This window comes from Mus musculus, chromosome 19 (assembly GCF_000001635.26).
Source record: "Mus musculus strain C57BL/6J chromosome 19, GRCm38.p6 C57BL/6J".
Taxonomy (NCBI): Eukaryota; Metazoa; Chordata; class Mammalia; order Rodentia; family Muridae; genus Mus; species Mus musculus.
In genome coordinates this window covers 32,259,549-32,273,135 of record NC_000085.6, presented here as the reverse complement: position 1 = coordinate 32,273,135, position 13,587 = coordinate 32,259,549, and the positions used below count along the sequence as shown (strand labels likewise).

Genomic DNA, 13,587 nt, shown 5'->3' with positions numbered 1-13,587 from the left:
CCCAGATACCCAGACTTGCTTCATCAGATCCCCATGGGAGAGGCCCGGCAGAGCCCTATTACACACCCTGGTTTCAGATATTTTGCATGAATTTTTGGTGTGCGTCCATATTTGGTACTGTGTGTTCCAGTCTTGACCAGAGGAAACATGGCCTCTGGTCAGACTCTTGGCAAAGACTCTTTTTCTCAACATGTGTAACATATTCTCACACTCCAGGTTCTAGCTACAAAGAAGAATGGTATCATGTGTGCAACTTGGCTAGCCTGGCATTCTTTCTCTCTCTTGGTGAAATATCCTAATAACCTGCTCAGCCTCAACATATGTATCAACATGATGAGCCTGTGCACAGTTCTGAGTGTTCCCTCCAGATGTGGGTGGGATGGGAACAGGAAGTGCCATGGCGTGCTCTCACCGTTATCAGTGGAGAGCAGGCTGCAAGCTCTACTTTTTTCAGTGGAGACCTGGGAGCCAGATGCTGCATCTTAACCCAGGGCACAGAGATTAGTGCACTCTGAGCCAGCTCTTCTGGAAAAACAGCGTTTGGCTGTTTTTCACACAAGCCTGCAAATTTTTCTCTCTAGCCCAGTTACTTCCTTGTTAGTGACAAAGAAAGGTGGGTTTGTCACATTTTACTCACAGGACTGGGGTTTTGGGAGACATTGCAAATGGGGTTCCCAGCTTGGGGTTCTCATCTTAGCAAGGGAGTACTCTGCATTCCTGCGGAGATGGGGCGATTTTTTTGCCTCCACCTTATTCTGTGAGGATTTAAAGTGATTGATCTTGATGCTTCTGTCCCCCTCCCTCCCTAAGGTCGTGGTTTTACATGAATAGAACTTGACTTGAGATTCGGACGTGGGTTAACCTTGCCTTTCTGTTCTCATTCTCCTCATGCCATAAGGCAGCTTGATGAGTGCTGAGAATCTTATTTCAGTGTCAGGTTCATTTTCTGACCTGTGAACAAGTTTATCCAGGTTTGTGGCGATTGATATAACAGAGGAGTTTGTGTATTCTGTGGCGCCCCTTAGAAAAAGCCTGTGAGGCACCCTTGACAGTAGCATCTGAAGACTGAAAGAGAAAGTGGTTTTGCCCTAGCCCCATGGCATTCTTAGTGAAAAACGCTGATCCACACAGTTGTACAGAGAATTTTAAAAATATCATGGCAGGGATGAGCAGTTGACGAGGGACATGGCTACTCATCATAGCTTGGAGAGAATGCAGTCAGCTTGCTCTTGGTTTCTTTTGCCTTGTGGGTAGATGGAAATCACCAGGCACTCCTTGCGTCTATCCCGCTCTCAGCCTTTAAGCGCTTAGCAGTGGAATGAGCCCAGGCCTGTAGCTTCCTTTACTTCTCTTGCTGTTCTGTTTTGCAATGTCTTTTCTCATTTGTGGATCTTTCCATTGCAGGAGAGACTGGAGGTAGCTGCTCATGTCATTGGTTTACTGACTGTAAGCTTATGCAGGTTAAGTGTTTTTGATTTGCCGTATCTACAGACTGTTTATGTCTAGTGAGCAGCCTCGTGGGAGGAGGGCATTCTAAAGACGCGATGAGGGCTTGGCCAATGATATGTTGATGTAATGAGGAAGCAATGCCTACTCCAGACATTTCCAAATTGCCAGTATCATGTGGAGGGGAGGTTCAGTTACCACCCACAAAGGAAGCCTTCTGCTCAAACAGGTGGAAAAACTCCAACCCTTTCTCTCTCCACCCAGTCCATATACATAACAAAACACAACACAAATGGACTGTGAAACAAGACAGCCAATTTTGTTAAATACCTGTATTCAAAACTATAATTGTGTATGTTATTATATATAATTATCTAGCAAGTAATCCTAAGCCCCCCAAAATTTTAATGATACCATGTATCTTGCCACGTTACTGTATTTTTCATTTCTATAAAAACATACATTTTAATTCAGCATTATAGTTTGTGCACATTTATGTATGTATGCGTGTACATGTACATGTGTATGTTCATGTATATACGTTTGTGTACATATGTGCTACTGTGTGCATGTAGAGGTCAAAGGACAACCTTTGGCGGTCAGTTCTCCTTCCATTGTGGGTTCTGGCATTGACGAACTTCAAAGAGGATTTTTTTGTTTGTTTGTTTTGTTTTGCTTTGTTTTAATCTGTTGGCCTTCTCAGAGGCTCTTAACAAATTTTCTAACCTCTTTGAAAGTGAGGCTTCAATCTCACACCTTCTAGAAATGTCTGAGGCACCTAACAAGACAAAGTATCTTATAAGGACTTAGAAACAGTATACTGATGGGACTTAAAGTATCACTCAGTAGTTTGATCTAAGTGCTAGACTGCAGTGCTACACTCGGTTTTTCACATTTAAAAAGATGTTTTGTGCTGGGCGGTGGTGGCGCACACCTTTAATCCCAGCATTTGGGAGGCAGTGGCAGGCAGATTTCTGAGTTCAAAACTAGCCTGGTCTACAAAGTGAGTTCCAGGACAACCAGGGCTATACAGAGAAACCCTGTCTCGAAAAACAAAACAATAACAACAACAACAACAAAAACCAACAAAAACCGATGTTTTGTTTTGTTTTTCTGTGTGTGTGCAAGTGCGTGTGTCATAGCATGTGTGTAGAAGTCAAAGGACAACATTTGGGAATCAGTTCTCACTTTCCACCTTCTTTGAGACGCAGTCTGTCTCATTTCTGCAACTGCACTGGGGGTTCTGGGCTAGCTGACCTGAGACCTTCCAGCCTCTTTTCTGTCTCGGCCTCCCTTCTCACTATAGTGATGCTGGGATTATAGATGTGTGCTACCATGTCTAGCTTCTTTCATGAGTTCCAAGGATCAGACTTAGAGGAGCACGGTTAGAGGCCTTTATCCATCTTCCAGGCTGGAGAGTTCAAATTTTGTCTGTATTCATGGTGATTATTTACAGACTGCTTTTCTCAAAAATTGCCTGTCAATTTTTCTTGGTCTCTATATGAGTCATATAGAGTTACAATTACAAATGGATGTTTTTAATGAACTGGAAGAAGAGGGAAAAATTCAACGTACTAGATCAAGTATCCTCCCTAATGAAAAATATAGCAAAGTAGTTTTGTATTTATTGCAATTTTTTGTTTAGTGCTGATAAAGTTGATGATGTAATCATTGTCTTAGATAACTTCCTTTGTTCTTACATTGCTAGTGTGTGAACTGGTCATACCCACATTTGTCCCCTTCTCTGCGGCGCTGTTTACAGTTGGGAGGGAAGGGGAGCGTGAATCAGCCGCTGCTTTGGAGAACATTCAGAGGAAGAACAGAGGACAACATTGCCGGAGCATAGATGGAAAAAGAAGAGGGCAGGAGATGAGACTACAGGAGCCAGGCTGCTCCACGCAGACTTCAGTTGTCTGTAGAAGAGTTCAGATTTGTTCTCAATTGGAAACACAGAACAACTGGTGCTTTATGAAGCTCCCCTTTGCTCTGTTTGAATAGCGGACTGGAGGCCTTCCTAGCAGCTGCTGACCCCATTTCTCCTTCCTCCCGTCTCCCTGTGTCCTGTAGTCCTGCACTGTTTTCTTGGGAGCACGTCACCAGAGCACACAGCGTGCTCTTTCTTCAACTGCTTGACTGTAAACTGTGACTGTGGGGCAGACTTTGTGTCTTTCTCTACTGCTGGGCTGCCAGTCCCAAGCAGCAGTCACAAATCCCAACCAAAGAGACGACCAGGCCAGACACCGAAATCAGAGCGGGCCAGTCTTCCCACAAATGACAGTGTGGTTGATTACAGAAGAAAGTAGAAGCAGTTTGATGAAAAACCAACAACACCTTGGACAAGGCGTCAAAGTTCACGCTTCTAATATTGGCAGTGGGCAGCGTGCCCCAGCTGAGACTGAGTTATGTGAGTTGACTTGTCACAAAGCAGAATAGATGTAATGATGCAATGAGTGTCATCCCATAAAGTATAGAGAAGCAATTATGTCAGTGGAAAAGGGATGGAGAAGACATGAGAGCTGTGTGTAGTTTGTGGTCTGTGCTGGATTCGTGCTGCACCCAGTGCTGGGAAGAGGAGATGATCAGGAAGGATGGTCATATAGTTGCGGAAACTGGAGTGTTCACAGAAGAGTGTGTGGCGCCCAGGGATTTTAAGAGTAATGCAAGTGCTCTGAATGAGTGGCATATCATTTGTGTGTCCTGGGAAACACCATAAAAATCTGGGGTTGAAATTGTCACAGTGAGCCTCCTGAGATGTACTTTCTGTCCGAGCACTGTGAGCCAGGTGCCGTGCCAAAGGTGGCACCTTTGAGATCAGAACTTTTAGGTGTGAGGGGTCTGTTCCTGGGAAAACAGGGCCAGTCCTAGGCAGTAAGTAATACAGCAAGGTTGCTGCTGGGAGGTGAGAGTCAGGTTTAGCAAGAGCATTGAAAGTGGGGGCGGGGTTGAGGGTAAAGCAGAGAGAACACACTTGCTTGTCAGCACTCAATTTCCTTCTCCCCCTTTCAAAATGATTCTTTGAAAATGTTGCACATGACTACGGTGTAACTTGATCGTGCCCGCCATCCTCTGCCCCTCCGATGCCTCTCTGAGGCACTCAACGTTTTATTGGCTTTCTCGGGGCAGGGAAGGGGGTCAATTTGCAAGGAAGCTTCAGAGGGCAGAGGGGGGTGATGCAGTAGCAGGTCCTCCAGGTGTAGGACAGTGCAGGACAGTGTGTGCTCTTACTGTGGGTGACAGAGATGGCACTGCTTCAGGAATTTATCTTGTTGGGCATGCTTAATGGCCAGTAGTGTTTCAGCCTGGTTCTCTGAGACCCAGTAGTAATAGGACTCTTAAGATGTCACCCCACGTATTCAGAGGACTGGCTAAAGAGCTCTTTAAAAGTCCACCAGCATCTTAGAGAATCTTAGAGAAGCATATTTAAAATTACATATCCATGTTCTTTCTTTTCGGAAATTAGGATATTTAAAAAGGATCATTATTAAAGCATAGATTCCTTTATAATCCTGAGCTAATACGCCTACACTAAGGCCATGGTCAAGGTGCTGTGTTGTAGGCCATTTCTTTGGGTGGATAGAAAGAAGAGGTTATTGTGACTTGATATCATGGAAAGATTCGAGATCTGAATTAGTAGCATAACTAATACTTTAGTGTCTTTTGACATGGATATTTCTCAGCAGAGTATGCAAAGAATGCATCAGTTGTAAGGAGCCATTCAGAATACATTGTAATATTGATGGAACGCAAAGGAGAAGGCTTGTGCAGGTTGGAAGTGTAAAGTATTTAGACCAGGACAAAGGTCTTGCAGAAGGTTGATTTGCATGTTGTCTTCACTTAGCTTTTATTTGAAAACTCACTTGTGTGTAATTAATGTTTAAATGTATCCATCTTTTATAACACTTCAGCTGGTACTTATAACATTTCAAGGTTTCTGCACTTTGCTGTAGTAGATTAGTAAGTTTCCAGAAACAGGCTAAAGGGCAGCTTTCGAGTGGGAGTTTGGGTAGCATAGTTTTGATTCTCTAGCCTAGATTCTCTGAATATCATGGAAAGGCCAGACACAATTCTAAGAAGAAGGTGTCTGTGAGGTCTTCAATGATTTCTTTGCTTTTCCACATACTGACATATGAACTTAGCCTAAACCAACGCTTTAAAAGACAGCCATTTTAATTGGTTAACCAAAAAAAAAAAAAAAAAAAAAGTGAACAGTTGTCTCTAATGTCCTCCTTCCTTGGCTGTATAACTAGGTTAATTATAATCTCAGGTGTATGGTTTTTGATGTTGCTGCTGCTTTCAAACTGTGGAAAGGTGTAATTTAGTGCTGTTACCATTGCTTAAGCTCTGATACCGTGTCTACTCCCTGGAAGAATATGTTTGTGTTCTTACATTTTTAATAGTGAATATGCTATTAATGTTAACACTAGTGGCATCCTTGAGGCCTGGGAAGTACATGCCCAATTATATAAGACAGTATCACATGAATGGCTGGCAAGTCTGTACTGAAATGCTGACTAACATGAGGCCTTCTGTAAGTTCTGGTGGTTTTCCAGTAATAACAAAACTTTGCTTCCTTACCATCTGAACCTCCCACATCTTAGTGCTTATTAGGTCTGGATGTTGTGCTGGGTGGGGCTCTGTAACTTCTCCCAAGAGCTCTGAAGGCAAGGTATTTGTCTGCAGGTAAAGAGGCCGAAGGTTCCCGCAGTGCTGGCCTCGGAAGTGGGTGTTTCAGGTCTCTGTGTGTGTGTGTGTGTGTGTGTGTGTGTGTTTCCAGCACTTGCTCTCCTTCCTTCCCCTCCCTCTTCTCCTTCTCTATCTTGTTTTTTCCTTCTCAGTTACTTTATTAAAATTGTCTCCCTGGAGGTATTTAAAGTTGATGCAGATCTGGTTTTCTGCCATTTTTAGCCAACTGCATAGATGAGATTAAAAAAAAAAAAGAATTCAATTAATTGGTTTTGAAGATGCGGTCTTAAAAAATAAAACAAAAACAGAAAATAACGACTATGCTGATGAGGATGTGGGAAAAGGCAAGCCCTGCTGTGGTTTATGGTGTTTTGAAATGGCTGCATGGCTGAGCTACCATGGAAAGTTCTATGGCAGTTCCTCAAAGCATAAAAGATAGAAGTACACGTGACCCAGCCATGCCACCCCTGGTTAGACGGCCCACCCATGTTCTCAGCAACATTATTTATGATTGCTAAGACTCGAAAGAAACCTCAATATTTACTGATAAGTGAACGGAGAAATAGAATACTCTCTACACACAAATCAGAATGTGTTTATTTTGCTTTTAAAAGAAGGAAATTGGGGTTGGGGAGTTGCCCCAGTTAGTAAAGAGCTTGCCATGCATGCATGAGGACATGGTTTAGACCCTCAGCACCCACATAAAAGATCTGGGTGTTAGTGGCCTGGGTAGCTGCTGAGGGCGGTGGGTGGGTCAGTGGCCTGCTATGCTCACGAGTCTTGTATGTATTGGTGACCCTGGTTACCTGAAGCCCATGGTCTGAGCTGCTGCCTAAAGGCATGTTAATGTACATGGGTGCTGGAGAGCTGGCCCACCCCTTCTACAGGTGAGCTGGCCCCACTCAGGCTACTGCCTGGCTCACCTCTGCCAATGGCTTCTGGTGTAGATATATGTGGAGAAAGACTAATCCTCTGGGGCAGGTGTTGGGGAGTGATGGCCGTGTGTGTGTGTGTGTGTGTGTGTGTGTGTGTGTGTGTATTTATACACACACACACAGCTCTATTCATACACATATACTACACATATTTACAAATAAATAGTAAAGGGATTTCAACTCATGGTTTAACATATATGACTTTAAAGCCATTTTGCTAATTAAAACAAGCCCACCAAAAAGGAACAAAAAAGGTTTTTATCCACTTACTTCAGCCCCTAAAAACTTCCCATAGAATGGTGATTTATTGATGTACAGGGGTTGGGGGTTAGGTAACGGGGAACTGGGGAACTATTGCTTAACAGAATTTCTCATTGGGGTGATGGACACATTTTGGTGATGTGATAATACAGTGAAAATGTAATTTGGGGGGTGGCTACATGGTCCTGGCTGTCCTGGAACCTATGTAGACTAGGTTAGCCTGAACTTAGATCCACCTGCCTCTGTCTCTCTAGTGCTGGGATTAAAGGCGCCATGCCCAGCTACAATGTCACTGTTTTTAGTGCACAGACTACATACCTAAACATTTCCAAGATGGTGGATTTTGAGATGTGTTGTGCTCCACTAACAATAATGTTAAAGATAAAAGGGATGAAATGGTTGGGTTTGAGCTCTTTCCTTTGAAGTATAAAAAACATAGAACAATCATGTTTTATAATTATAGTTATCCTAGCACATTTAACAGATTGCTGGGATAAGACAGGAACAGTAGGAAGTCATTGAAACTGAATTTAATTGTCAGTGTGATAGTTGGCCCTGATTGACAACTTGGCAAGATTTAGAGTCACCTAGGAAGCCCCTCTGGTTGTGTCTATCTCGGTGTTTCTGTAGGGGAATAATGAGGGTGGGGAAGCCACCCTCAAAGGGCTGACACCTTCCACAGTTGGTCCAGATATAAAGAGGTCTTAGGAGGAGGCAGTGTGTGCCTACTTTCGCCATTGCTTTCTGAAGGTGGTGTCTGTCACCACTCCTGCCAACCTTTGCTGATCTGGTACTGGACTCCAGCTTCGGTGGCCGCCATTGTGGAAAGGGCGGTACTTGGTCCTTTCTAGAGTAGACACTTGTTCTGGATATACATTTGCCTTCTTTGTGTTATCGCTTCTGTCAAAGTTACCGTTCATGGATTTGGAGAATCAAGCTTTTCCATGAAGCATTTGCTGGCCAAGGAACTCGCTTCACAGTCAAAGAGCTGTATTAGTGGACTTGTGCCCATGGAATTCACTGGTCTTAACCATGACCCCCATCTTCCTGAAGCATCTGGCCTGGTAGAATAGTGGCATGCCCTTTTGAAGATTAGTTGCAATGCTAATCAGAGAGCACTACCTTAACAGGGCTGGACCAAGGCTTTCCAAAAGGCTCTATGTACTCTTATTCAGCATCTAATATACGGTACCCAGGAAGAAGGGAGTAGAAATGGAGATGATACCACTTGGCAACACCCCATTGGCCTCCCAGCCAGCATCAGACCCTGCTTCTGCAACCTTCTGACAAGGGCTAAATGGGAGCTGCCAGGCTTTCAGTACCATATTGGGATTTATGAGGCTATCTACTTTGGGGACTGAGCAGCTAGTGTGTTCCCTCCTCTGCACTTCCAGGGTGTCATTGTCAGACATCTTGGTTCCTATCTTATAAGACAGTCCAATTAATGTGCTGTAGAGTATGTTGGGGTTTTGTTTATTTTGAGACAGGGTATTAATACATAACCCTGGCTGGTCTAGAACTCACTTTGTAGACCAGGCTGGCCTCAAACTCATAGAGATCCCACTGGCTCTGCCTCTCCAGTGCTGGAATTAAAGGCGTGCCACCCCCACCCCCTCTAGGATGTATGTGTTCATCTAGAGAACCCTGTCTTTGGAATCTGCATCCTCATCTTGTTCAGTTCAGAGTGAGTTGGTTTCTCTCGGAACCTGACTTCCCTGAAAGCTGTTATCATGGGGTAATTCCCCTCTGAGTGTGCTTAGCAGCAGCTTTCCCAGCTAGAGGGCAAAAGCAAACTGCAGACACACCCATGGCTCACCCTCACACAGGCAAGCACAAGCCAAGGTTACCAGTAAAACTGGAAACCAAAAGGTATCTGGTTGAAGTTATCTGGTCTTGTCAAATGAAGGCTCTGCAACTTAACACACTTTACCTTTTGGCTTATCATACTGAATATTAGGGGTTCCATCCATCTGTGTGTAGGAATGTTCATTGAGATAGCACTGAGAAGGCCCTTGGGGTTACTCCCAGCATTGACAAGGGTTGGGCCCTGTGGATTGCACTGCTTTAAATGGGTCTTCACTTTCTTCTTATCCACAGGTATTTGAACTATCATTGTGCAAAGTGCCAGCAACTAAGTACCGAGCAGACTGCACACACTATAGTAAAGATGGGTCCTTAGACTTTATTTCCTCTCCACAGCTTATATATCTGGGCAGAATCTGTAATATAAAAATTACAATGTGATTACATTCTATTTTTCTTTGAGTGAATAATTACAATAAGTATACAGAAAACAAAACAAAACAAAACCCAGCATATTCCTGGTAACCTTACACGATTAAACGTTACTTATTCCACGTGAAAAACAAATTATTCCCAGGGCCCCATGTGCATTCATGTTTTAAATAACTTGTTATAAATTAACAGAGTGTAAGTAAGCAAGGTAGTTTTTTTTTTTTCTCATCCAGGGCTTTTACTGGCAGGCTGCAATTTGTAGTTAAAAAGAAAGGATCACCGGGCAGTGGTGGCACACGCCTTTAATCCCAGCCCTTGGGAGGCAGAGGCAGGCAGATTTCTGAGTTTGAGGCCAGCCTGGTCTACAAAGTGAGTTCCAGGACAGCCAGGGCTACACAGAGAAACCCTGTCTCAAAAAAAAAAAAAAAAAAAAAAAAAAAAAAAAAAAAATCAACCAGGTAATCTTACAAACAACCTTAGAAGAATCCCAAATCTAAACTTGTAGACAACCATCAGTCAGTTTCACTGTGACTCCTCAGGGTGCACATCTCCTCATTAACAGTTTCTTATTAAGTCATATCAGGAAGCTGAGGGCAAACAAGGGTACAAGCGATGAATCATCACCTTGATCGGTAAGTAGCCCAGTTTTAAGAAGAGAAGCATGTCCATTGGTGCTAGTTCGGCTGCCGTTGTTCTTGTTCCTTGACCCCAAAAACATCCCCGGCTGAACTATATCTATCAAGAGTGTGCCTTTCTGAACTTCAAATGGTTCTCCAAGACTTTCAGTGTGAAAGCCACGAACAAAAACATCTTAACCTACCTTTACTAACAACAATCTACATTTCTAAATTCTTTTTTGAGGGTGGTGGTTAAACCAACATTCTGCTCCAGCAGCAATGCTTGAAAAAGATCAGTCACTAATATTGTAAGAGCCAATGACACCATCCAGTGAGAGCTGGAACCCGCCCCCTCCCCCCTTAGAGATTTCACACTGCTCATAGATTATGAGGGATGAGCAGATCAAAGCTCCACGGTAGTGTCCTCAGAACAAGTAGTTCTGGCCACTCTGCCTCTCCCAGGTGCACCTATCATGGTGGGGTGTGGGATATTTGGTGGCCTGAGCCAGTGTATGGCTCTGAGAAATTATTCCATGCAACAGATCTGGTATAAAAGGGGGTTTTGGAGGGGTGGCTTTGGGAAGGAGGGGAGATGAGTGAGGACCTGGAGAAGGGGTAGAGACATCAGCAGAGCCATAAAGGCCAAAAGAGAGGGCAGAGAGTAAGAGAGAGGCGAGAACTGAGAAAGGGAGAGAAAGAATGCCAGGAACAGAGGGAGCTGAGATGACATGTGGGTCCCTTTACAAACCTGGCTCATTTGGTGGCCGCAGGTCATGATGTCAACAGCTGCTAGGTCTCTGAGGGCAGGCCAATGGAATTGCCTGTACACTGACAACCTGGGCCCTGTCTGGCAATCCTTTAGAATATACATTGTATTGTAGGACAGCTCTGGAATCCTGTCTTGTACTATACTCTTTGTGTGCTTTGTTTTTCCTCCTAACAGCTTTCAAATTCATTTGGAAAGACAGTTTGCTAAAATGTCAGTATCGCCCGTAGATAAACTCAAGTCCTGTTACACTAATTGTTCTCGTCAGACGCAGTCTGAGATGGATGTAGTCACCTGAAGTGTCCAGGCTTTTTACCATGATTTGGAGAGACTGTAGAGAAGAAGTGTCCATTGATAATTAGCCCTGTGCTGATGCTAAATGGAGCTGCTGTGTTCTGAGCCGCCCTTCTGTATAGCTCAACTTTTGAAACTGGGCTTCATGGATTTGGAAACTGATGAAGTTAATTTTAGGCAGAGTCCAGCAAGATCCATGACACTTGGGCCAAGAGCCAGGTTTTGCTCTATAACCTCCACTCCATATCATCATGCATTTATTGCTATAAGACTTTGTTTTAGGTCAGTAACATTATTCATACTATTTATAGTTAAAGAACTCGAGGCTCAGAGTTAACATCTTAATCGTAGGTCATTGAAAGATATACCACTCACTAAACAAAAAACCATATGGTTCGCAAAGCACATTCCTCCTTGTTCCTCCCAGGCATGTCTGTCCTATACACATGGGGATGATTAGCTTCACTGAACCCAGCCCACTAAACTCTCATGGGGATACTACTGGCTGTGCCCCCTAGGAATGCCCCGCAGAGTCCCCATGGCTTCTCTTAGAAAGTCATGTTTACCTTGCTTAATTTCAAAGCTCAAAGTCCTATCAGCTCCCACTCCCACTGCCTTCAGCAGCAATTCTTTAAACAGCAGTAATCAAACCCCACTGTTCTCCTAATTTGAAAGAGAATAATTGTAAATGCAGATCATTTTAATCCTGAATCCTCAATGAGGTAGCTTCTTACCCAGCTCTTTTAATGGAACCCCCCAAGACTCTGAGCAAAGGTAAAACCCAGATTGGCAGAGGTCTGATGACTCAGCACGTACCTCTGAGCTGGAGGCTTGGACACCCTCCAATGGCCCAATTGCTTCAAGCATCTCTTTTTGATCTGCGTTTGTTTTCTAAAGAGTAATTTTGATCTTCCAGAAGGAGACATCTGGGTTTCTTATCATTGCTAAGGTGAACGTGGGCCCTGATACCCTCCTTGTCAGCCCTGTTTGGCCCCGGTCCTCAGTAGTCCACTTAAAGATACAGTAAGGGTAACTGGTTGACTGTGACTACAGTGGCAAGAGGAATAATGAGGTCTCTGCCCCATTCCCTCCAAGGCCATCTTTAGGGTCCTTGCCTGAGGCTTAGGTTCAAATCGGGAGCTTTCCTAAGTAGCCCAGGTCAAGGAATGCTTTGGCCCATGCCCACTGTATGAGCACCATTCCCTTCTGCAAGGCAGTCGGCTAAGTTGTCAGAGCTATGTGACATCTCTCTCCCTGCTCCGCTTAGCATCAGGGCCTCAGCATTCTTCTTATTTTCAAATGAGATTCGAGGAGAGATCTCAGTTTCTTGGGGTCCATTGGTTCAGTAGTTTGGTATCCCAAAGGGAGGCACAGGTGTCTCTTATTCCTGTCAGGGCAGTTACTTGGTTACCACACTGAATAGCACATTGGTGGCTCTTTTAGAAAATGTTAGTTGGTTTTCAAACTGGATACTTACATGAGATTTGTTTTTGTTTTTGTTTTCCACTATGCAAGTATTTGAGAATTAAGCTTCCTCATGATTTAGGTGGATTAAAAGTCCAATTAATTATCTTACATAACCTAATCTCAAAGGTTCCTAGAGTTGTGTGTGAAGACCAGAACATCATCTGAGACTGCACTTGCTGCTGAGTTGGTTAAATTCCTCCTGTGTGGGAGCTATAGCTGTGGGGTGCATAGAGGAATTGGTATACCCTTTGCCAGTTCTTTAGTCTTGGTATCGTTTCTATATCTTCGGTGGGAGATAAGTTTAAGTGATTACTTGCTTGTGTTAAATTCACAGGGGCAACTGGATATAATGGTTTGAATGAAAATGGCTTCCTAGGAAGTTGCACAATAGGAGGTGTGGCCTTGCTGAAGGAAGTGTTGTCACAAGAGGTGGGCTTTGAGGTTTCCAGTGCTCAGGTGAGGTCCAGTGTCACTCTTTCTTCTTACTGCCAAGGATTCAGATGTAGAACTCTCAGCTACCTCTCCAGCATCATGTCTGCCTGCATGCTGCCATGCTTCTCTCCTTGATGACAATGGACTGAACCTCTGAACCTGTAAGCCAGCTCCAAGAACTGTTTCCCTTATAAGAGTTTCTGTGGTCCTGGTGTCTCTTCACAGCAATAAAACTGTTAGGAGGTTTTCTTTACCCTGCGTCTTCTAAGGGACCAAGGTTATTGCTTCTTTAGCCACACACACTTCTGACCTTGTGGTAAATGAGTAAATGAAGTATTCTTGGGTCCAAGGATAGTTAACTCAGTCACTGAATGCCTCCCAGCATGCACCAGGCCCTGGGTTCAATCCTTAATTCCTCCTGGGTAGTTCCTCCACCTTCAGATTCTGCTTG

At 43.9% G+C, this 13,587-nt stretch overlaps 1 protein-coding gene across 17 annotated transcripts in view; it reads left to right on the top strand.

Annotated features, from left to right (window-relative positions):
• Sgms1 (sphingomyelin synthase 1) overlaps positions 1–13,587 on the top strand; it is a 267,159-nt gene that overhangs the window by 116,750 nt on the left and 136,822 nt on the right. For 2 of the 17 annotated variants that reach the window (NM_001168525.1, XM_030250837.1), the window contains one exon: positions 13,039–13,160. The exons of the other annotated variants lie outside the window; for them this stretch is intronic. The gene's annotated coding sequence lies outside the window, so the exon portion shown is untranslated. The remainder of the gene's footprint in view (positions 1–13,038; positions 13,161–13,587) is intronic. 17 annotated transcript variants of the gene reach the window in all.